Source organism: Pogona vitticeps, chromosome 3 (assembly GCF_051106095.1).
Source record: "Pogona vitticeps strain Pit_001003342236 chromosome 3, PviZW2.1, whole genome shotgun sequence".
Classification (NCBI taxonomy): domain Eukaryota; kingdom Metazoa; phylum Chordata; class Lepidosauria; order Squamata; family Agamidae; genus Pogona; species Pogona vitticeps.
Genome location: NC_135785.1, coordinates 139,185,660 through 139,210,447, shown reverse-complemented (window position 1 = coordinate 139,210,447; position 24,788 = coordinate 139,185,660).

The following is a 24,788-nucleotide window of genomic DNA, read 5'->3' as shown; positions in this document are numbered from 1 at the left end:
TTTTTTTGAAAGAGCAAAAATATGTCTCCCAGAGTGGCAAAAAAATGTTTTAAAAAAGTTTCTCCAGCCTCCTAAAACACTGTTACACTTATAGCAATGCGGGATCATGGGTTTTGCTTTCCTTTTTAATTGCTGAGAAGCACAGTTGCAAGCAGTGGAAGTCAACCTAGTAAAAATGCAAATCTCCCGCCAACCTAGCAGTTCGAAAGCATGCAAATGTGAGTAGATAAATAGGTACCATCTCGGTGGGAAGGTAAACAGCGTTCCGTGTCTAAATCACACTGGCCATGTGACCACGGAAAGATTGTCTTCGGACAAACGTTGGCTCTATGGCTTGAAGAGCGGGATGAGCGCCGCCCCCTAGAGTCGGACACGACTGGACAAAAAAAAATTGTCAAGCGGAACCTTTACCTTTACCTTATCCAATAATAATAAATAATTTTGGGCATGGTCGCTGGTGCCTTATTTATTTATTTATTTATTTATTTATTTATTTATTTATTTATTTATTTATTTAGTTAGTTAGTTAGTTAGTTAGTTAGTTAGTTAGTTAGTTAGTTAGTTAGTTAGTTAGTTAGTTTTACCCCACTTTTCTCCTTAAAAGGTGATCTGGCTCCCTTGACTGCCTGGTGCTAGCACAGACATGAAAGGAACGTTTTTGAAACATATTTTATGATCCACTAGACTGAGAGAATGATTTCAGAAACTTCATATCACTGAAGGGTGCCAGGACTAATTCCTGGCTATTAACCTGTCTCTGATATATTGTTCAAGTAACCAGAGACAACGAGATCCAATATATGTTTGTTTATTTTCAGCTGAAAGCAAGCAAAGATAGACACAACCTCTTCCACCAAACATGCAGAGAAGAAGCATGCCCCCAGATACAGAGTATGCATTTTTTACAAGTTGATCATGAAAGGAGCAGCTAAAAGGGTGAGTTGAGAAGGAGAGGGGGAAAGAGTAGGTTTTGTAGGTGTCTGAGCTGTTGAAAATAATTCATTCTTCCTGATTCCATGTTAGGCGCCAGGTCTTCAAGGACAGATTCCTAATTAAAAAACTAAGTTGCGAAGTGAAAGGAACTCAGGCAGACTCCCTCCTTTGTTCATTCTTGCCTGCCCTCAATATAATTGGTTTACACATTTATATTGCAAAGCGAATTACAAAGGCAAGATGGCTACAGTTAGGTTAAGATACACACACACACACGTGTATATGTATATGTATATATGCTCATGTATCGATTTGACCCCTTCACCACCTAACTTGATGGAACGTTCTCTAGTGAAGCAAAAGGAAATTAAAATTTTGATTGATAAACTGAAGTGTGATGTGGCCCCTGGCGCTGATGGGCTTCCCCCTCAAATTAGTTTTTAAAAATATGGAATGGTAATCCTCTCCTTTAGCCACCTTCTTTACTTTAATAAACAACACTGGGAGGTCCCTTTGGCTTGAACTAAGGCAATAATAGTAGTTGTATTTTTAAAAAGAGACCTCTATTCACCAGGGAATTATCTTCCAGTTAGCCTTGTATCCATTGTTAGCAAGCTATACACAGGGCATTTAACTGAAAAGTTGCTAGCTTAGATGGAAACCCAAACAGTTGGAAGGGGATGGAACCCAAAGGGATGGAACAGATTGGTTTCTGTACCAAAAGATCCACATAGGATAATTGTGCGATTCTGGCTCATTTGGCAGAGTACAGTAATTTAATGTATTCGTGAAGGCTTTCACAGATGGGATCTAATGGTTGTTCTGGGTTTTTCGGGCTCTTTGGCTGTGTTCTGAAGGTTGTTCTTTCTAACGTTTCACCAGTCTCTGTGGCCGGCATCTTCAGAGGACAGCACTCTGTGCTCTGGTGTAGTTTGCTTGGAGTTGAGTATTTATGGTTGGGAGATCAGCTTTTGTCCTTTTCAGAAGATGGGTGATTAGTGTCTTTTGTTGTGGGTGTATTGTTGTGATAAGGAGGAGAGATTATCTGTCACTGTGATTGATGGGTGTCATTAGCTGGTCTTTTGTGTGTAGTGAACCCCGGTCCTTGTGGCTGGGTAGAGTTAATTCATCTTTTGCACGCTGTATTTTTCAGAGCTACTGTAGGAGCCAAGTTCTGTTGAGTTTCAAACTTTCCTCTTTTTTGTTGAAGTTCTGTTGATGCTTGTGGATTTCAGTGGCTTCCCTGTGCTGTCTAATGTAATGATTGCTGGTATTGTCCAGTATTTCAGTATTTTGAAATAGAATTTCATGTCCAGCTTGTTTTAGTGCATGTTCAGCTACTCTCTTTATAAAAGAGACCTGTATTCACCAGGGTCTTTTATCCATTGTTAGCAAGCTATACACAGGGCAGTTAACTGATAAGCTGCTAGCTTAGATGGAAACACAAAGAGTTTTGGGGATGGAACAAATTGGTTTCTGTACCAAAAATATCCACATAGGATAACTGTGCGATTCTGGCTCATTTGGCAGAGTACAGTAATTTAGGTGGGAGGAAACTGTTTGCAGCTTGCTTTGATCTGAAAAAAAGCTTTTGATTCCACCCTAGGAAACTGCTATAGGATAAACTGGCTAAGACTTCTTTAGATAAAAGAATGCTGTTCTATATCCAAAAGTTATATCCTCATACCAGCTGTCAGGTTCACTATGATCTGCAGGGTGAATTGTCTGATATGATGATGAGTAACAAGGGGCCTAAACAGGGAAGCATATCAGCTTCTTATCTTTTTAATTTGTTGATAAATGATTTGGACCCAGCCTTGAGGATGTTCAAGGGTCATTTTCCAAAACTTAGTATATGCAGATCATGCTATAGTTTTATCCTTGACTCAGCTAGGCCTATAGCACCTACTGATGGTTTTGGCAGTCCTTTGTGCAAAATCTAAAATTATGATTGTTTTCCATGGTCTGAAAGAATTTATGTTGGACACTATAGAATAATATTCTTAAACAAGCTAAATAGTTTATATATCTGGAGCTAAGTTTTAAGTACAATTCTAGTTGGACTCTCCATCACAGATATGGGTAACTGTAGTACGTTGGCCATTGCTTGTTTTGCTTACATCAATGGCGGATGTAATGTCCTTTCATTTTCAAATTTAAAGCTAAGCCTATGGCCCAGCTATTTTGTGGCATTGCCATTTAGATCATTGCAGATAATCTTGGTGCAGAGGAAGTACAGGTCACCTTTCTGCATCACATTTTTGATGTTTCTCACTGTGTAAGATAAGTGGCCGTGTATCTGGAATCTGGTATAGTTTGAGCAGAAACTAGAGTATGGATCCAGACTATAAAATTCTGGCTGCATGTTCACTATTTAGCTGAGCATCCTGGCTATGCACAATTTATGCTAATAGATTCCCATACTAGCAAGTGGTCACTTTTGGTCCATTCACATTTCTCTTGACTCCACACTAATCCTTGAATAACTATTGTCCCATAAACTAAATGATATTGAGAGACATGATATGTTTTCTCTAGTAAACAAAGCCTACTCCTCTATCGCAAATAGTATATTGCCAATACATGGGTCGTTCACAGTTTAACGACTTTAGAACACCCCAGCCTCACAGAGCATTTATGCTTGCTAGATGTAATGTTTTACCATCACCCCTGCTCAAGGGTAGATTTTTGGAAATTCCTTCTCAAGAGGGATATTGTCCATGCATGGCTTGGCCTCCTTAATGTCCTTCTGTACTGCAGGTCTTATGATTAAAAAAGAGATAGTTTAATTTGTTCCTGTGGCATTCCCACCTCGTGCTCCTTGCTTGACCATCAAGACTCAGAGCCCACGAAGGCAAACAATCCCCTTTTTTACACTGCTGCCACCAGGTGATCACTAAATCACCTTCACTTCAGGAACCATGGCTGCAGAGTCTACTGTAGCGGGCAGCAATGGATGACGGTGGCACCGGGTGATGGTGGATGGTGGCAGCGGCTAAAGTACAGAGAAGAAGGGGGGAGGGAATAGGCTGTGGGAAGGTGTGGCTGTGGGGCTGCCAGGCTGCCTATTGGCCCACCAATCAGCTGATTGACAGGCCCATAGGCAGAATGGGAAAGCCATAGAAAGAGAGGAAAGGCTACAGTTCCCTCTTTTTGTATGGGGAATGAATAAAAATGGGAAATATTCATCCCTTCCTATTCTTAGGGGATCTCTGAACTGACAAATATGAAGGGACAAATATTTAAAACAATCTGCAATTTTTAACAAATATCGTGATTTTTTAAAAAATGTGTCCCCATGTCTAATATAAATATAATTCAATTCTTCAAAACAAAACAACCTCCCCTCAGATATATAAATGTAGCATATTGTGCTTTCGTATCCAATATTTAAAAGAGCAGAAAATGGCCTGATAATGCTGCATAACAACATGTCCACATTGTTAACAGGAAAAAGACATCAAACTTTACAAAGCAAATGGCAGTCTGAATGTTGACAATGACAGCAGTCAAGATGGTCTATAGGATATGCTCTTCTGTTCACCACCATTCACAAAGAGATACTAGGCAAGAGAAAATCCCAGAAGCTCACTCTTTTTTTTACCAGTTAATCACCCCTCAACCAAGCCCAATGCAATTGTCAAGGCTGCTTTTGACAATGCAACATTTCTTTAAGGGTTTTTAAATTGTTGTAATTCTCTGCTGTGATCACAGAATATTTTTATAAGCATTGCTTCAATGTTGTATTTTTTAGGTTCTAAGTCTGTGTTGGTTACACTTTGTGTTGTTATGAACTGTCTTTGGTCCTGCAAAGGAGAAAAATGGGATATAAATAAAATTCTTTAAATCTAGGGTAGGCTATGTGGCCTACCCTATGTAATGAGGGTGAAAGAGGAGAGCACAAAAATGGTCTGAAACTCAACATCAAAAAAACTAAGATCATGGCCACTGGTCCCATCACCTCCTGGCAAATAGAAGGGGAAGATATGGAGGCAGTGACAGATTTTACTTTCTTGGGCTCCATGATCACTGCAGATGGAGACAGCAGCCACGAAATTAAAAGACACCTGCTTCTTGGGAGGAAAGTGATGACAAACCTTGACAGCATCTTAAAAAGCAGAAACATCACCTTGCCAACAAAAGTCCGCATAGTCAAAGCTATGGTTTTTCCTGTCGTGATGTATGGAAGTGAGAGCTGGACCATAAAGAAAGCTGACCGCCGAACAATTGATGCTTTTGAACTGTGGTGCTGGAGGAGGCTCTTGAGATTCTGCTGAACTGCAAGGAGAACAAACCTATCAATTCTAAAGGAAATCAACCCTGAGTGCTCACTGGAAGGACAGATCCTGAAGCTGAGGCTCCAATACTTTGGCCATCTCATGAGAAGAGAAGAATCCTTGGAAAAGACACTGATGTTAGGAAAGTGTGAAGGCAAGAGGAGAAGGGGACGACAGAGGATGAGATGGTTGGACAATGTCATCAAAGCAACCAATATGAATTTGACACAACTTCGGGAGGCAGTGGAAGATAGGAGGGCCTGGCATGCTCTGGTCCATGAGGTCACGAAGAGTCGGACACGACTGAATGACTAAATGACAACAATGTGGCACAAACATGAACAACAACAACAACAAAAAAAAACAACCCACCCACGCCAAAGAGAACAAACCTGAATTTGGTGTGATAATTTTTTTTTTTAAGGGAATTTGGTGTGATAATTATATGCAATTCACTACATATTTACCAGCATTTCCTTCTTGGGCTGGTAAATCCTCTAAAATGTCTCGTGTCTTCTTGGTAATTCATATAGAGAAGAAGGAAGGAGAGGAGGAGACAGTTGTGTTTCGTAGTAGTTAAGCTTTTTGCTTCTGTTTTGTATTTAACAAATGCTCAGGCTGCAGTAAACACAAATCCCATTTATCAAGTGGTCTGTGCATTCAATACATTGTTGCAACTGGGGAGAAAGATATAATATCTTTTGAGACAGTCTGACAGGATCTCATTTTGTAAACTTTAGCGATGGGTGTTGAAAAGGGGGGAGGAGGAGATGAGAAGCATGTTTACCTGGAGAGAAAAGAAAAGTGGTCCAGCTGGCAATGGGAAAAATCTCATTTCCCAATGACTCAGATGAATTTTTGTCATCCGCTAAGAGAATTTATTTGCTACTGTGACCCTCTTTAACTTAAGCATGGTCCAGAGAAGATCAAAGATTTCCTAGCACAAGATAATTAGCAAAGGTATTAATTTTGTAGTCCAAGGCTAGAAGAGATTGATTTATTGACATGTCTGTGGTGTTAGGTCTCTGACTCTTGTATGTTCTTTTAAAACAACTTTCTTTCTTTAAGGAGATGTGTATAAAATATATTCTATTTATATATAATTTATATGATATTTGAGGCATATTCTTTTGATGACAAGATTCTTAAGCTTTTCCGTAATAAGCTTTTCATACTTCTTGATCCTCCATAGTTTAGGGTAACTCAGGTCTTTGGTGGGAGGTGATCTATGAGCAGTTTTTCCTTTCACCATTCTCATCCAATTATGTCAGTATATCATGGAACAGAACCCTTACCCCTTCATACTAGAAAGGCTTGTAACACGTTGTACTATTCATTTTCCATGTTTCCCCAGGCTGTTCTTCCTTCATACTGTAATCTACACGAGATTTGCCCAGATTATTTTTGGAATATCATTAAATTCACAATGCTTTTCAGCGGTGTCAAATTCAGCTGTGAGTTAAAGGGGAACTGAATAACAGCAAGTACTGTGAATTAATGGCATGTACAATTTAACACTGTATATGTGTCAATTTGGTGCCTAAAGAGAAAAGCACTAATTCATTGGAAATTTGTTGCTTTATATACATCAGGTCAACAACCTGATGGAATGTACGTGCGCGGAGGGGCGTGGACACGCCTTCGGAGGCGCAGCGTTTTTTGCTCCTGCAGCTCCGGGGGACGCAGACAACGTTGGGCCACGTGATGTTGTTGGCGCGAACCGGCGCTATTTAAGGAAGCGCCGGTTCAGCGAGAAAGGCGCTTTCGCTTTTGGCACCCGCCCGCCCATCCCCTTTTTCTAGTGTGTTCTGGGTCGCCTGTTTTGGGGCCGGATAGGAATTTTTGCCCTTCATCCTGATTGGCTGGTGGATGGGGGGATTTTTCGCCTATCCCACACTGGAAATAGGTGGTTTTATGGCATTTGGTGGTGGGGTTTTTTATAATTGGTCACACTGGCGGGTAGTGCAGGAATAACTGGTCGTCACGGTGTATCCCTTTTGTAATATTCATAAAGCAAACAGCGCGTCAGGGCTGAAGGTTTCTGCGGATCGTGCGATTACAGGACTGTAGGCAACTGATGCGCTGGAACACTTTCGGACCAAAAAGTCATCAAATACGATGGCTGGAGGTCCGGGGTGTTTTAATTAAGCCTTGCAGGTTCCTCCGGTCGGTAGACAGCTGGAACCTGGGGGACTGGGACTTGCCCATTGGCACATAAGGAATTATTTGGTGTTATTTCCCCGCACTACCGCAGGCCCCCTCAAGTTTGGAATTGGTTTATTCGGTACATTCAATTTCATTTAATAAAGTGTGGCCCATATTTAAATCCAAAGAATTGTTGTCTTGCGTCTTCATTTCGGGGCTTGGAGGAGCAATACAAAGTGACTTTTTTTTTTTTTTAGCAATTTGTAATTCATTGCTTTATTTACCCATTTTGGAGGGTGGGGCAATTTTTCTGCTTCTGTCAATCAGGAGTCTCTAGGCAACCCTGGGAAAGACCTAGACATTCTTGGATTGGTTGATCAGGCAGCCATAGTTGCAGCTCAAAGGGATCTGGGGGGGGGGGGAGTTGCTTGTAAAGAGGCTTTATAAACAGTTTCCTTGCAGCCAGTTTCCACTTCTACTCAGAGTTTTCTCTGAGTGGTTGCTGCTGCTGTCTGTGTGCTCTATGAAGCCAAGCAGCAGTTCATAATTGTGGTGTGCAAAACACAACTTTATTTCACCATTTGAATTAGTGGGACTTTGTAGAGAACTTCCTTTAGGCTGGCATATTTTTTTCCAGTTATTTTTGGAAGTGTATGTTAGGGTAGGGCAGGTGATGTCTGTGTGGATGGGTGTCTGTGTGTGATTATTGAATAGGTTATTTTACCTTCTCTTTCCCCCCCCCCATTAATTCCATTTCAAGTTGAAGCTCTGTGTATGTGTGGTTGAGACTGGGTGGGTACTGCATGGTTTTTGGAATATCTTCCCTACTCTTTCTACCCCAATCTTTAAAAAAAACTTAAAAAACTTATTCTCCTCTCCCCAAAATCTACCCATGTACCCTGTTTCACCAGAAATAAGACCTAACCTGAAAATAAGCCCTAGCATGATTTTTCAGGATGCTCATAATATAAGACCTACCCCCAAAATAAGCCCCAGTTAAGTGAAATCCCGCCCTCCACCATTGTGCAGCAACCAGAAGAAGATGACATGACTGTAAAATAAAACATCCCCTGAAAATAAGCCCTAACGTGATTTTTGGAGAAAAAAATAATATAAGGCCGAGTCTTATTTTTGGGGAAACATAGTAGTTGGCTTCAGTTCTGGATTAGGGTGGATGCTTTGGGATTTTTTTTAATTCAACTCCTTCCACTATCTTGCTTCTCCCCTCTGAGGACCCCACTTTCTTTTTAAAATATGATTTTGTTACAACTCTCTTAGATTAGCTGAGTTAATTTTTACTTTTATTTTTAAGCAAGTCCCCTACCCTCCTTTTTGTTTCTAAATCCAAGAGTGCCTGTGCTTTAGTAGGTAGGAGTACATCACCTGAAAATGAAGGATGGGGAGGTCTTTAAGGGGAAGAACACCCTCAGTAGTGCAGCCACCACCATTCCTCCTCCAATGGACTTGGATTTGAATGTGTAAGCACAGATTCATCAGGTGCCCAGAGAAATGCCATTGCTCTTTTCTGAGGAATCTGATGAGTTATTGTTTCCAGAGGATCCAGAAACCTCCCAGTCCTCTGAAGTAGTAGTGGAAGGGCAGGTTTCCCAAACAGCCCCACCCCTGTGTCCTTCTGTGTGGTCCTCCCAGATGAGCACCACACAGTCTTCCCAGGCCACCAGAAGATGGGACAGGCAATGGGGCATCACAGTTCCAAGCAGAGCCTCCCTTTGGAAGCATTTCACTGCTGTCAGCTATGACACACATATGGAACACTGCAATGCCTGATATGGTACACATGGGCTCCAATCCCAGACATCTTTCCTTCACTTCCCTCCACCAACATCTGGAGAAACATCACCCAAGGCTCCTATCTGTTTGTTGCCATCTGAGCAGGGGGAGAGATCAATACCAGAGGGAGAAATGGGGAGGCTGAAGGAGGCACTCCCTTTTGGAGAAGACAGACATGGGTGTTGCTGCAGGTGGGAGCTTGAGGCAGGCCAGAATCCAGGATTTCGTTCCCATTTGGGCTGTGGCCACCTTCAGCAGATGGTCCAGGGGCAAGACACAGGGGTTGGGCACTCATCTTGTCACCAAGATGATTGCCCTGTTCAGGCTTCCATTGTGCATCATGGAAATTCCAGCTTCCCACTGTTTGGTCCAATTTTTCACCCCTTGTATGTCCCCCCACTTCCTGGAGAACCATCAACTGGAGAGTGATCTATCTATGACTCCATTCAGGAGATTGTCGGTGACCAGCTGACACAGGCAAAGTGGAATAAGGTTCACTTCATAGTGAAACTGTAGAGTGGAGGACATTGTGAGTACCTCTCATTCATGGCACACTAGTGGCAGCTGGAGGACCTGAAGAGTGGCAGGGCATCGACAACACAGCTGCAGGAGGTGAAACTTGTCCTGCCACCAAGCCATTGGGGTGTTCTATTGCAGGTGCAGCACATGCAGGCTCAGACAATGGGGAGGAACATCACCAATGAGTTTCTTGATGTGCAGCACAAGTGGGCACTGAAGGGTGACATCGTCCATGGGCATATGGTGACAAATGCTAAGAGAAACATTTTAGTAATGTTGCATGTGGTCTTTGAGGACATTGTGTGCATGGTACCCAAGTTTCACCTAGTTCTGTGCAATGCCATTGGCCTGGGGAGCCACATCAAGCCTGATTGGGACAAAGGCATACAGGATAATGTATTCTCGAAGGCTTTCATGGCCAGGATCTGATGGTTGTTGTGGGGTTTTTGGGTTCTTTGGCCATGTTCTGATAGGCCAAAGCCTTTGAGAATACATTGAACACCTCTAAGGGGAGGAAACGGTCAGACAGACCCGGAGACTGGAAACACTCCAAAGCAAAAGAGCACACCTACTATGTTTCTTAACATTTTACTATGCTGCAGAGACACGAAAACCATACCAGCCTTCCTCAGGTCAAAAAGGACCTTCATTTCCCCTCAGGCTAGCCACATCTATGACCACCTGGAACATGCCCTCCTACGAGAAAGAATCCACAGAATCCACAAAAAAGTGGACTTCACAGACAAAGAACTACTATTCCTACACATCAATATCAGCCGAAAAATGAGAAATCAAGATTCAGAGTTCCCACAATGGTCTGATGCAGAGTTAATTTTATGTTGTGTGGTTGTGCATTTTAGAGTTATGACATGGAACTGTATTTCACAATGGGAGAAAATTGTTTTAAAATATTCATAAGCACAAATACCTATTTAGCAAAACATACTTGTAGATGATAATTCATTAAATTGGATTTGATTACACGTTTACTTGTATGTGTTTTTATTCACAGTAACCTCTTTAACAATATTCTGTAATCATCTATCTATTCTCTATTCCTTTTAACTTTCCTATTGTCTATAACACTCCAACTTTCCAATCTCTGTCTTGACTCTCTCAATTCAATGTCCTAACTCTCTCTCTTCCATTCCCTATCTCTCCTTCTCTCTAACTGTCTCTAGCTCCCTAACTGTCCCCTTAACTCCGCCCCTCCTGTCCTATCATAGGCCCCTGCCCTTGAGCTCCATACGATGGACAGGAGTGACGTGGGCATTCTGCCAAAACACCCTAAGGATTTTTTTTTGTTAAAAAACCTGTCAGTCTTGCAAAAAGTTTTCCATTTAGGGTGCATGTTACATTATAGTGGAAATCATGACAGAAATTCAAATCTTAATAATGTTAAAACACCATACTAAGAAAGAAAATGCTTAGAATAGCATTAAGCACAAACTTAGATAATGAGAATAATTTGTGTGAATTAGAGTTGAACCACTGATAATACAAATGTAGATGAAAAACTAGATTGTCATGTTATTAATCCTGACTGAAATTAGGATGAGGGACTACTTTCCATACCGAAGTTCTGTTTTAAGAAGTCTAGCTTCATGCACATTTTTGAGCTTTGCAGAAATTACCATATTCATAACAAGAATATCCTAAGTATTCATTTGATATTTTCATTACAAATAGGTCTAAGTGATCACTAGAAAAAAGTATGACATATTATGTTTATTCCAGAAAACCCCATAATGCAACAAAGTAGAATCAGCAGAGAAAATTATTGGCTCTAGTAGTTAGTAAAATACTTTTTGTGGTTCGTTGCAAAAAGGTACAAATCACAAGTTATATTACACTGTGGTTCATAGGATATAATTTAACAAATATATAGACAGAGGGAAAGAGACTTGTTTATTTGGAAGAAGTGATATTGCTTTCTCTGAAAAAGTAGCAGGTGTTTCAGTAATGATATCTTCTTTATTAGTTGTTCGTTTGATGTCATTTTATGAAGCAGAGGAATTTGATGAAGTTGTTCAGGTCTTATTTTAAAAATACTTTAAGTGTGGATATAACTGGTAAACAGTTCAAGATGACACCTAACTTTATACTAAATCTCATAATGTATTCCAGCTTTGTGCCATACAAGTCAGATGTGGTCTGTCTAGGACTGCCTTTACCAAGGTTTGGTTAGTGTGCTAGCTGCACCACTTCTTAGAGAAAGGAGATTTGGCTGATCCAATCCACACCTTAACTATGTCCCAATCAAATGACAGTAATGGACTCTACAAGGGGCTGCTTTGAAAACTATTTAGAAGCTACAGCTAGAACAAAATGTGGTGGGTGTTATACAATCTGTGACCACTATATATTGCTCTTGAATCAACTGTACTGCCTTTCAGTTCACTTACAAGGTCAATTCAAGGTTCTGGTTTTGATGAGTCAAGACCTAAGTGCCTTTAGGTCAGCAGGACTGGCTCCTCAAGTACATACCTGCTCTGACGTTATGATTTTCAGCAAAGTTTCTATAGTATGTCCCATCATGACTCATGGGACTTTTGGGTTAATCTGAATGTGGAAAAACACAGAAGAGCCTCTTATGGTTTCATGACAGACTCTAAAATATGAATGATTTTGGATTTGGAAAGAAAGATTAACAAAACTCATGGGTTTCTTATGCATTTCATATTGTTTATTACCTCCATTTGACCTTTGCATGCAAAAGATTGTCAGCCGGCAATTAGGATTCAGAAAACAACTTGGAAGGCATTCATGGAAAGACTGATTCTTTCAAATGGCCTGGAAAACAAAAGTTGCTACTTTATCTGTTAGGTCACTTGTTCAGCATTGTTGCTAAGAAAGATACACTTACCTCCATTTTGGATTGCATTGATTCCTCTCTGGCCTGTTACTCCATTATAGATTATATTTTTTAAAAAAGAAATTATTTTCTGGGCATGTTGGGCATGTTGTGAGAATGGCTGATGGTTGGATTCCAAAAGATCTCCTGTATGAAAAATTAGTGCAGGAAAATCGCCCCAGAGAGAGACCACAGCTGTGATACAAGGATATCTGCAAGCGGGATCTGAAGGCCTTAGGAATAGACCTCAACAGATGGGAAACTCTGACATCTGATCATTCAGCCTGGAGGCAGATGGTACAGCACAGCCTCTCCCAATTTGAAGAGACCCTTGTCCAGCAGGCCAAGGCAAAGAGGAAGTCACAAAAGCAGCAAAACCAAGGAGCTGGACAGGGGACAGATTGGATTTGTCTTCAGTGTGGAAGGGATTGTCACTCTCGAATTGGCCTTTTCAGCCACACTAGACGCTGTTCCAAGTCCTCCATTCAGAGCATGTTACCATAGTTTCTCGAGACTGAAGGGTGCCTAATCTATTTTCTGGATTACTTGGATTCTTTCTTTTTTGGCCTTTTATTTTACTGACTTTTTTTAAAAAAAATAATTTCCTCCCTTTGTTGTTGCCTAGACTGCCTGCATGTCTGCCTTTCACCTGTCAGTCTATAGCCTGGACTGCTGGGCTAAACCCATCAAACTGATAGGAGGGAGGGCCCATTTCCTCATATCTTGGAGTTTGGAGTCAGGTGGGTGAGATTATATTTCTCTTACTGAGATAATGTGTGTGTTATTTTGTTTCTGATCATGATGATAATTTATCTTTCTGATCTGTACTGTTTTCTCCTGATTAATTAATGAGGATGATGAAGATGATGATAAATATGAACTTCAAAGTACTATTAGTGCCTACGTAGGTCTATAGATGGTGAATTCTTCTTTCTCATGTATTGTTGTTGCCCACTTTTGGAATAGATGGTTGCCTGTTGCCTTGTTGTTATTTTTTTAAACTAGTTTAAAAAAAAAAAAACAACACAGGGTTTTGTAGGGCTTAATTGGCTGTAGTGTCAGAAACCAGATTGTGGAATCAGAAATAGAAGAACCGTAGCATTTCAGGAGTTTTCACATTTACTAATAGGACATGTATCCAAAAACACCAAATCCTAAATCAAAAGAGGAGCCCCCAAAAAGAACCTGAAATGAAATTGTATTGAATGTTTTTCTCCTGCACATCTGTGTTTATCACCCTGAGGTACTAGTCTGATTGATTCCTGGGGCAGGGCTTTCGTTGTAGCAGCACCTTGCTTGTGGGACTCCCTGAGTGGGGAAATTAGGCTGGCTTGAGGATTGTTAACCTTTGGTCAGGGCAGGCAGCTAAAACTGTCTTGTCCCAAAGGGCTTTTGGTCAGTAGGACAGATTAAAACAAACAAACTTGCTTTTAGAATATGTTTAGGAGCTGCTTTTAAAGAATATTTCTAATATGTTTTAAACATATTTTAAAATGATTAAGCTATTGCAAATCACTGTTGAGATCTGAGAAACAACTTTCTTGGTGGCCATTTTCAAGCTCTGACATTCACAACTGAGGATTTCAATATCTTATTTTCAAGATAGCCAAATATTTATGAGAAGCCATAAGTATGTAATGAGTGCAGTAGTATACTTCTGTTAATGTTTCTCAGTAACTGGATGCAAACTGGTGAACACAGAAAGTTGGATCTGAGCGAGTCACACATCTTGCTCTATCTTGTTGTTTAGTTGTTAAGTCATGTCCGACTCTTCGTGATCCCCTGGACCAGAGCATGCCAGACCCTCCTGTCTTCCACTGCCTATATGGCTAATCAATTTAGGTTTATTGGGGAAATTATATATAACCCAGAAAGGTTAATCTGGTGGAAAATGGAATCATCAGAAATACAGGTTGATACTGAAAAGCATCTCTTCAGAATAATGATAAAAAAATAAAATAAGTGAAATCAATAACCCCTTTTAAAAAACTTTGTTAAATGTGCGGTATAAGTATAAAAAAATCTATGTTCATCTAACTCTCCATTGAGATTAGTGACTGAAATTGAGAATTTCCCTGCCAATATGAAAATCTATTTAGAATTATTTAAAGAAAAAAAGTGAGTAGATTAAAAGATTGGTTGGATAAAATGAGATTGAAAGATCAAATTAAACACATTTTTCAAAATAAGAATATATCACGGTTGAATTATATGCAACTAGAAATATGAACTAATGAATGGGTAAAGAAATACAATAAAGGCGAAGAATATACAAAGTATGAACAATTTCTATTATCATATGAAGATATTCAGATGAATCGGTCAGTGAAGGGTGTAGTAAGCAAAATTTATAGACTTGTGCTAGATTTAGAAGAAAAAAAGATAGATAATGAAGGATTGAAGCTAGTGTGGGAACAAGATTTAGGAAAAAGAATAAATCGTGAAGAATGGATGAAGATATGGAAAATGAGGGTTTTATGATTTATATTGGTGAGAATAAAAGAATTCTTTTAAAACTAAGTTTATGATGGTATTTGACACCAATAAATTGAATAAAATTCACTCTAATTATCAGAATATCTGTTGGAAATGTGAGAGGAAATTGGTACATACTTTGATATGTGGTGGGAATGTGAAAAAGTTCAAAGATCTGGGAAATTAATATTTAAGGAATTAAATGATATATGTAAAAGGGATATAGAATTTAATCCTGAGATAGCTTTGTTATCAATATTTGTATGAATATTGATAACAAAGCTGGGATATGATATGATGACTAGAAAGTTGATTACCAATTTATTAACAGCAGCCAGATTAATAATAGCTAGGAAATGGAAATTAAACCTTGAATTTCAAAAGGAGAATGGTATAATGAAATATGTAATATCACTATAAATGATAAATTAACTTGTAATTTAAAGGTTAAGAAAGGAGAAATAAAAAGTAATAATTTTTATGATATATGGGACAGATTTATCGAATATGTATTTGTTGTTGTTTAGTTGTTTACTCGTGTCCTACTCTTCATGACCCCATGGACCAGAGCACGCCAGGCCCTCCTGTCTTCAATATATGCTAATAAAAGGAAAAGGGAAAGTTCCAAATCAGGAATTAGTGCAGTTCTGGAGAAGAGGACAATAAAGGAAGAAGAATAAAAACAATGGAAGAAGAAGACTACTGCAAGAGGTCCCAAATAGGGCGGTGGAAAACACAATTGATATGTATTTTGGTTTATGTATTTTATGTTGTAGTTTGTAATTTTAAAAAGTATGAGTTGATGCTTCTTGTTGCTGACTGGCTTCTCATCTATAACAGTTCCATAGCAGGCAGGTGTAACATAATCTTCTCCATGGCTGCACGGATTTGATTTTACCAGTATAGATGGTTAGAATTTTATTTGGTTAGGGTTTTTTTTACAAGATTGTACTGAAACTTATAAATTTATTCTTAAATTTGAATGAAAGAACATGAGATTCAAAAAATCAATGTAAGAAAAAGGGAAATGGAAAGAATTATCCATTCCTAATTGAGCTATGCTATCTCTGATTACTAGGTAGTGCAGGATTATCATAAAGCCAAAATACAATTTTATCTTCTGGAATTCCCATTCCCATTTAAAGCTGATCAAGTTGTGAACCCTTATTATATCTCACGCAAATAAGTCACAGTTTAGCTTTGCACTGTGTGAAGATGTTTTCCTTTTTATTTGTCCAAAATCTCCCACCAACTGGTGACCCCAGGGTTTAATGCTTCATTGCAGTCTCCCCACTTACACCTCATCTCTGTCATATATTCACCTTTTCTCTAAGCAAAACAGCCTTGGCATTATTTATTATTGTAATATATCAGTCTCAATGTTTTACTTCACAATACTTCACAATCTCTTTTTTTTCAAAATCACATGGTTTGAATAATGTCTTTAATGTTTTACACAAGCTATGTTTATAAATATTCATGTGTAAACACTCTTATTAGTATGAGTTATATAATGAATATTGAAGACTACTTAACTCATACAAAAAAGGAGAACACAGTAGGAGATAAACATCAATATTTTCAATAGGAAAATAATAAGGAATAGTGTATCACACCAGTCACCCACAGGTGAGATACCCAGTGACATTCTTCAGCTCATAGTGTAAATAATACTTAATTGTTTACTGTCAATTATTTCCCTCTGCTCAAAGTAGTAATGTGATTTATTAAAGATATGGATATATATATTTTTTGTTTAAGAGCCCCAGAAGGCATGAACATGAGTTAACCAAATTAGGTAGGCATCCTTTAGTCTCAAAAGACTGTGGTAACGTGCTCTGTATGGAGGCCTTGGAACGGCATCTAGTGTGGCTGAGGAGGCCAATTCGAGAGTGATAACCTCTTCCACACTGAAGACAAATCCAATCTCTCCCCTGTCCAGCTCCCTGGTTTTGCTGCTTTTGTGACTTCCTCTTTGCCTTGGCCTGCTGGACAAGGGTCTCTTCAAATTAGGAGAGGCTGTGATGTAACACCTGCCTCCAGGCTGAACGCTCAGATGTCAGAGTTTCCCATCTGTTGAGGTCTCTTCCTAAGGCCTTCAGATCCCACTTGCAGATATCCTTGTATCGCAGCTCTGGTCTCCCTCTGGGGCAATTTCCCTGCACTAATTCTCCATACAGGAGATCCTTTGGAATCCGACCATCAGCCATTCTCACGACGTGCCCAAACCAACGTAGACGTCGCTGTTTCAGTAATGTATGCATGCTGAAAATTCCAGCTCGTTCTAGGACTACTCTATTTGGAACTTTGTCCTGCCAGGTGATACCAAGAATCCGTTGGAGGCAACACATGTGGAAGGTGTTCAGCTTCCTCTCCTGCCGGGCACAAAGTGTCCAGGACTCACTGCAGTACAGGAGTGTGCTCAGGACACAGGCTCTATAGACCTGGATCTTGGTATGTGTCGTCAGCTTCTTATTGAGCCATTGCGTTTATCCAGCTCGAAATCTAGAGAGAGGGTGTCAGAGACGGTTGAGCCAAGGTACACAAAGTCATGAACAACCTCCAATTCTTGTGTGGAGATGGTAATAGAAGGAGGTGAGTCTACGCCCTGGCCCATGACTTGTGTTTTCTTCAGGCTGATTGTTAGTCCAAAGTCTTGGCAGGCCTTGCTGAAACGATTCATGAGTTGTTGGAGGTCTTCAGCAGAGTGGGTAACAATGGCTGCATCATCTGCGAAGAGGAAGTCCCCCATGAATTTCAGTTGGACTTTGGTCTTTGCTTTCAATCTATAGAAATTAAAGAGCTTTCCGTCTGATCTAGTCCGGAGATAGACACCTGTTGCAGTTCCAAAGGCATGCTTCCGCATGAGAGCAAAAAAGATCCAAAAAAGGGTTGATGCGAGGACACAGCCCTGTTTCACTCCACTTCGGATGTCAAAGGGATCTGATGTTGAGCCGTCAAAAACTACAATGCCTTTCATTCCATCATGGAAAGACCTGATGATGTTAAGGAGACGAGGTGGACATCCAATCTTGGGAAGTATTTTGAAAAGGCCATCCCTGCTAACCAAGTCAAATGCTTTTGTAAGGTCTATGAAGACCACTAAGAGTGGCTGTTGTTGTTCCCTGCATTTCTGCTGCAACTGTCGGAGGGAGAATACCATGTCAGTAGTGGATCTATTAGCTCGAAATCCACACTGTGATTCTGGATAGATTCTGTCTGCAAGCACCTGGAGCCTCTTCAGCACAACACGGGCAAGCAGCTTCCCTACAACGCTAAGAAGAGAGATGCCATGATAGTTATTGCAGTCGCCCCTGTCTCCTTTGTTCTTGTACAATGTGACGATGTTTGCATCCTTCATGTCCTGTGGTACTCCACCTTCCCTCCAGCAGAGACAAAAGACTTCATACAGTTCAGTGGTGATGATCTCCTTACAGCATTTCAGCACTTCATCAGGGATGTTGTCCCTTCCAGGTGCCTTGACGGAGGCGAGGGAATCCAAGGCCGCTTTTATTTCTGCTAAAGTTGGCTCGCTGTCTAGCTCTTCCAAGACAGGCAGCCACTCAATGTTATTTAATGCTTCTTCAGTTACTACATTCTCTCTGGAATATAGCTCAGAGTAGTACTGCACCCAGCGTTCCATCTGCTGTGCTCGGTCCTGGATTATCACACCTGTAGCAGACTTCAAGGGAGCTGATTTCTTCTGTATTGGACCTAATGCCTGCTTGATACCATCATACATTCCTTTGATGTTACCTGTGTCTGCTGCTATCTGGATCTGAGAGCAGAGCTGAAGCCAATAATCATTGGAGCATCTCCTGGCAGCCTGTTGGACTTGGCTACGAGCAGCTCGAAGAGCTTGCAAGTTGTACTCGCTAGGACAGGCTTTGTATGCTGCTAGAGCTCTTCTCTTATCCTCGATGGCTCGCATTAGCTCCTCCGAGTGGGCTTCGAACCAGTCAGCGATCTTTTTGGTCTTTTTGCCAAAGGTGAACAAGGCAGTGTTATACACAGCTTTCTTGAAATGTTCTCATCGTTCAGGTGCATTTACATAAGCCAGACCTGGAAGGGTTTCCTCAAGTGCTTGGGCAAATTCCTTCACTTTTATTTGATTGTGAGTCTTGCTGATGTCAATACGTGGTCTTCCTTCCTTTTTCATGTGATACAATCTCTTTGTTCGCAGTTCTACTCTACTACACACCAGGGAGTGATCAGTATCACAATCAGCACTCTGGTAACTGTGTGTGATCGTAATACTAGGAAGGCTAGAATGTCTAGTGAGGATCAAACTGAGCTGATGCCAATGCTTGGATCTTGGATGCCTCCAGGAAACTCTGTGTTGAAGCTTCGTATTAAAGAATGTGTTGCTGACACAAAGACCATCATAACAGCAAAACTCCAGCAAGCGTTGGCCATTTTTGTTCATCTTTCCAATGCCAAAATAGCCTAGACAAGTGGGCCAAGAATTGTGATCAGCACCAACTCTAGCATTAAAGTCTCCAAGAATGAACAGTGCCTCTCTTTCAGGGACTTTTTTGATAGTAGATGCCAGATCGTCATAGAATTTGTCTTTCACTTCTGTAGTGGATGACAGTGTTGGTGCATATGCACTAATGAGGGTTACTGGTCCTGCTGATGAGTGGAGCTGCAGAGACAGGATTCTTTCACTCCCCACAGTAGGTGGAACAATGCACCTCAGAAGAGTATTTCTGACTGCAAAGCCAACACTATATTCCCTGGTCTCATTCGATGGTTTTCCCTGCCAGAAAAATGAGAAGTTTTTTTCTTTGACAGATCCCAAGTCAGACAATCTTGTCTCCTGCAGGGTAACAGTGTCCATCTGCAGACTACTCAGTTCCGTGTCAATCACAGCTGTCTTGCGCACATCGTCTATTTCTTGCAGGTCGTCAGGAAAGCCATAGTCAGAAAAGCTGGGGTCATTGTCTGTACATTCCAGGTGCCCAACTTTAGGACAGAAGTTTTCTTACGATTGTTGCATGGTGCACAGTTATCGATCTGCTTGTTGGGTTTCACTCTAAACCCCATGCACCCTGTGAAGTTAACAGACCGTGGCGAGGTAGCACCTTACTGGCTGAGGGCTGCCCAGCTTAAGGTGGGCGGTATCTACCTAGTGAGATGCAGTGATCTCTCCCACTGTCAGAAGTAGCCCCTGGCGTAATGCTCTATGTCAATTGAGCAAGTACTTATAACCGGTAGCTGCTACTTCCCGTGTTGTTTCGATGCTATATGCGAAGCTGGAGTGTCCTCTCCAGAGCATGAAGCCTGGGTAAAATAATACGGCGGATAGGCTGTTACCCAAGCACCAAATCCCCCCTCTTCACATCACTGAAATGGTCCATTGGAAAGACAAGAGCCAATACAACTGGTTCCAGAGACGTCGCAGGAGTTGCCAGAATGACACGAACTGCCTCCGGCTCCGGATTTTGCCTCGAGGTTATCTCCTGAAGCCTTTTCCATAAGTGGATATAGCCACAAGGCAGTGGAGGTTTAAAATTGGAGTTTTCCTTCTCCTAGATGGGCTGCCTTCCAGGGCTGACGAGCCCCACCTACCCGGCCTGCTCTCTAATACTGTGGAAGTATGATCTGACCTTTAAAAGTACACTCCCCCCGGTGTATGCAAAGTTAATTGGCTTTCCTATTTAACAAATTAGGGTAAAAATAGAATTAGAGAATTTCACGTGCCATTAGACACGCTCTCCTGCTCATCCTCCTTTAAAGTTGAAACTCTGTCGTCCCTCAATCCATTCCTGTTTACCCTGATTGTTCACTGAAAGGACAGATCCTGAAGCTGAGGCTCCTTGGAAAAGACCTTGATGTTAGGAAAGTGTGACGGCAAGAGGAGAAGGGGATGACAGAGGATGAGACAGCTGGACAGTGTCATCGAAGCAACCAACATGAATTTGACACAACTCCAGGAGGCAGTGGAAGATAGGAGGGCCTGGCATGCTCTGGTCCATGGGGTCACAAAGAGTTGGACACGACTAAACGACTAAAAGATGACGACAATAATTTTTAAATATATATATTTTAAAATATATTAATTTTTAAATCTAATTTTAAAGTTTTAATATTCCTTTTCTGTCTGCATTTTTACAACCAGATACAAAATTCCCTTGCAAGCAAGAATCCCATAAAGTTGTTTGGCCATGAAGGAGTTAAAAAGTTAGCTAAAAGTCAGCTAATTGGATACTGATTGACAGGGTCAAAAGTTCAGATTACACCTCATATGGAGCTGATTTCCCCTTTGAAAATTTATTTGAGGAGACTATTTGGTTCAGAGAATGTTTACAGAAAGTGCTAGAACAAAAGACAATGACTATCTGTTCATTCTGAGTTAAGGGGAAATACTTTGGTTATGCTTATACAATTGTATGCTACTTCCCTGAAAATGCAGTACATGGCAAGATGTCTTCTTTTCTGTAGGACTGTCATTCTATTATTTTCTTTAAAGTTAACCTTTTTTTAAAACTCTTTAATGGAAGCCTATATTTTGACTTCATTTCTTTTACTGTTAGTTGCCCTGCAACTTTCCAAATATATCCCTCCTGTGAATATATACATTGTATCATTTTATGAAGCTCTTGCTGGCAAGTCTGTACCCCACATATCCATTATTTTAACAAAGTTTCCATTTTGGCCATTTGAAAGGCCTTTTTTGAGTAATCAATATTTCAGCCCCTGAGCCCTGCATTCTTTCCAAATTAAAAAAAGGGTGGTGAAACCAAAAGTTTCCTTTCAAGCAAGAATGGTCTTTTCAGTTTATGTGATCTATTTTAAATCTAGGGTCATTTTGGGTCACCTATTTCTGATTAGTGAGGAAAATCTTTTTTTTTTTACTTTAAAAAAATCATAACTCAAAAACCATTCACCCTAATTTCCCCAGATTCTGCCCAAAGCATAATTGGAGGCCTATTAGATTTTCACTAGATTGGACTCTGTGTGTATGCTTTTCCTGTTTAAATCTTAATTTAATTACCTATTAGTTGATTTCCCAAAAGAAACATGTGATATCTCCTCTTTCAAATCAGGTGCTCTTATATAAATGTTTCAGTATAAGCCTGTTAAAAGACTAAATCATTTTTGTGGGATTCCCTGTATCAATTGAGTTCACTGCTTCTGTTCTCTACATTATGTAATATGCACAGATATCCTGGGGGTTGCTTCTATTATCTTTTGAAGAATTATCCACAGTGCAAGTTCAGGAAAATTCAGAAAGAGAAAGAGTAAATTAAAGACCTTCAAAGCATGAGTGAGTGAGGATGGAAGAGCAAAAACAAAGATGCAACAAAGTCAATATTTTCAAATTACCATTATAATGGAGCTTAAAATAGTTTTCAGCAATATGGTTTGAAAGTGTCAATAAAGTATTGGAAATTGGAGCATGGACTTATTAAAATGTATTTAAAGTTTGAAAAGGCCTTTGGCAAGGTCTTTTACAATAATCTGTTCTTAAGTCAAATAAAAAAAGGAAAAAAAAACCTGAGTAGTTAATGCTTAAGGTGCCAAAAAAAAATTGTCCTCAAGGATCAATAACTGGCTCCAAATCAGGGAATTGGTAAAAACAAATGGTTGAATTTCAGCTACAAGGTGGCATATGAAACACCACACAGAAAGACACTTCTATGGACAGTTTGCTAGCTTCCTTTCTCAATTGGCTATCTTTAAATGAACGGATTAAATTTCATTGTCCCTGGCTGGAGGATAATGAAAGCTACAGTTCTAAAATATGATATACCTCCACAGCTTCCAATTCTTGTGCTCAGACCAACTTATATAGAATGGTTATTCTCAACTAGTGAAGAGCTTCCTATTGGTGGAGAGGCATTCCAGAATTTCAGGGCAGGTGTATATAGTCCCAGAAAAGCCAGCCACTATAGCCTTGGGCAAGCTACATGATCCCAGAATGCTCCCAGAGGAAGGACCAGTAAACTAGTAAATATTTTATGCCTAGAAAACCTGGATGAGGCGCAACATGTTGGAAAAGACTTAAAGGCATGCAATTACAGAGAACCAGTGTGGTCCAGTTGAGTGATGGACTAAGGAAGTGTCTGGAAGGCTATTTTTCCCAGTATTTGTGCCTAGTTTCTCATTCTTTCTCTTGATCTTTATTTCATCGACTACAGATGCTAGCATGAATAGATCCAACCATTTGGCATAAGTATGTGGTATCTTTTGTTCAGCTGGCAGATGCTTGGTTTTTACCCCCCTAGCATTTCCAATCCCATTATTTTGTCTTGCTTTCAATTTGTGTGATCTGTCCTTTGCAGTAGTTGGTGCTCATATGACATACATGACTCTGTGCACAGTATATTGCACAGTGAAACATACTGTGGGACTGAATGCTGTTCCTTTTTGCTTATCTTCTGCTGACACTAATAAGGACTACACCTGTACTGAAATTTGTAAATTTGTAAATATTAATATTTGTCTCTTAATTTACCACTTAATTGGTACAGCTAAACCAATACATTACTAAATCAGATGTTTGTTTGTATTCTTGAAGGCTTTCATGGCTGGAATCCGATGGTTGTGAGTTTTTTGGGCTGTTTGGCTGTGTTCTTAAGGCTTTTCTTCCTAATGTTTCACCAGTCTCTGTGGCTGGCATCTTCAGAGGACAGTAGTCAGAACTCTATCTGTGCTCTGGTGCAGTTTGTTGGATAGTTGAATATTTATAGCTGTGAGATCAGCTTTTGTACTTTTCAGGAGATTGGATGATTATGGTGATCAGCATGGTTTTTTTGTGGGTGTATTGGTGTGATAAGGGGGAGAGATTATCTATCACTGTGATTGATAGGTGTCGTTAGCTGGTCTTTTGTGTGCAGTGATCACTGCACACACCAGCCCTTCTGGCTGGGTACAGTTTGTTGACCTTTTGCAGGCTGTATTTTTCAGTGCTGGGAACCAGGCTTTATTGAGTTTCAAACTTTCTTCTTTTTTGTTGAAGCTCTGTTGGTGTTTGTGGATTTCAATGGCTTCCCTGTGCAGTTTAACGTAATGATTGCTGGTGTTGTCCAGTACTTCTGTGTTTTGAAATAGAATTTCATGTCCAGCTTGTTTTAGGGCATGTTCAGTTACTGCTGATTTTTCTGGTTGTTTCAGTCTGCAGTGTCGCTCATGTTCGATTCTGTTGTGGATGCTGTGTTTTGTGGTGTTTGTTTGTTTGTTTGTTTGTCTATCTTATCTATTAAATTTCTATACTGCTACTACTCTGGGAAGTTTCCAAATTAAGAGAGGAACATAAAAGTCTGCCTAGCTACTCAACCCACAATAATATAAAAGTGAAGGTACGATGAACCCAAGATGGCGATAGTGGACCTAAAAGCACAAACAACATATGAACATTTTTGTTGTTGTTTACTCATTAAGTTGTCTCCGACTCTTCATGACCCCATGGACCAGAGCACACTAGGCCCTCCTGTCTTCCATTGCCTCCCAGAGCTGGGTCAAATTCACATTGGTAGTTTTGATGTCACTGTCCAACCATCTCATCCTCTGTTGTCCCCTTTTCCTCTTGCCTTCACATTTTACTAAAATCGGGGTCTTTTCCAGGGAGTCTTCTCTTCTCAGTATATGAACGTAAGTAACAACAATTATAAAATGAGGATATCCTGAAATGCTTCTCTGAAAAGCAATGTTTTTATGTGTTTTCTATATATTGGGAGGGAAGGGAGCTGGCACACTTACACTGGCAAGACATTCCACAAAGAGGTAGCCACCACTGAGAAGACCTGGTTCTTAATCATAGACTTCCCAGCCTCCCTTAGAGTGTTTAC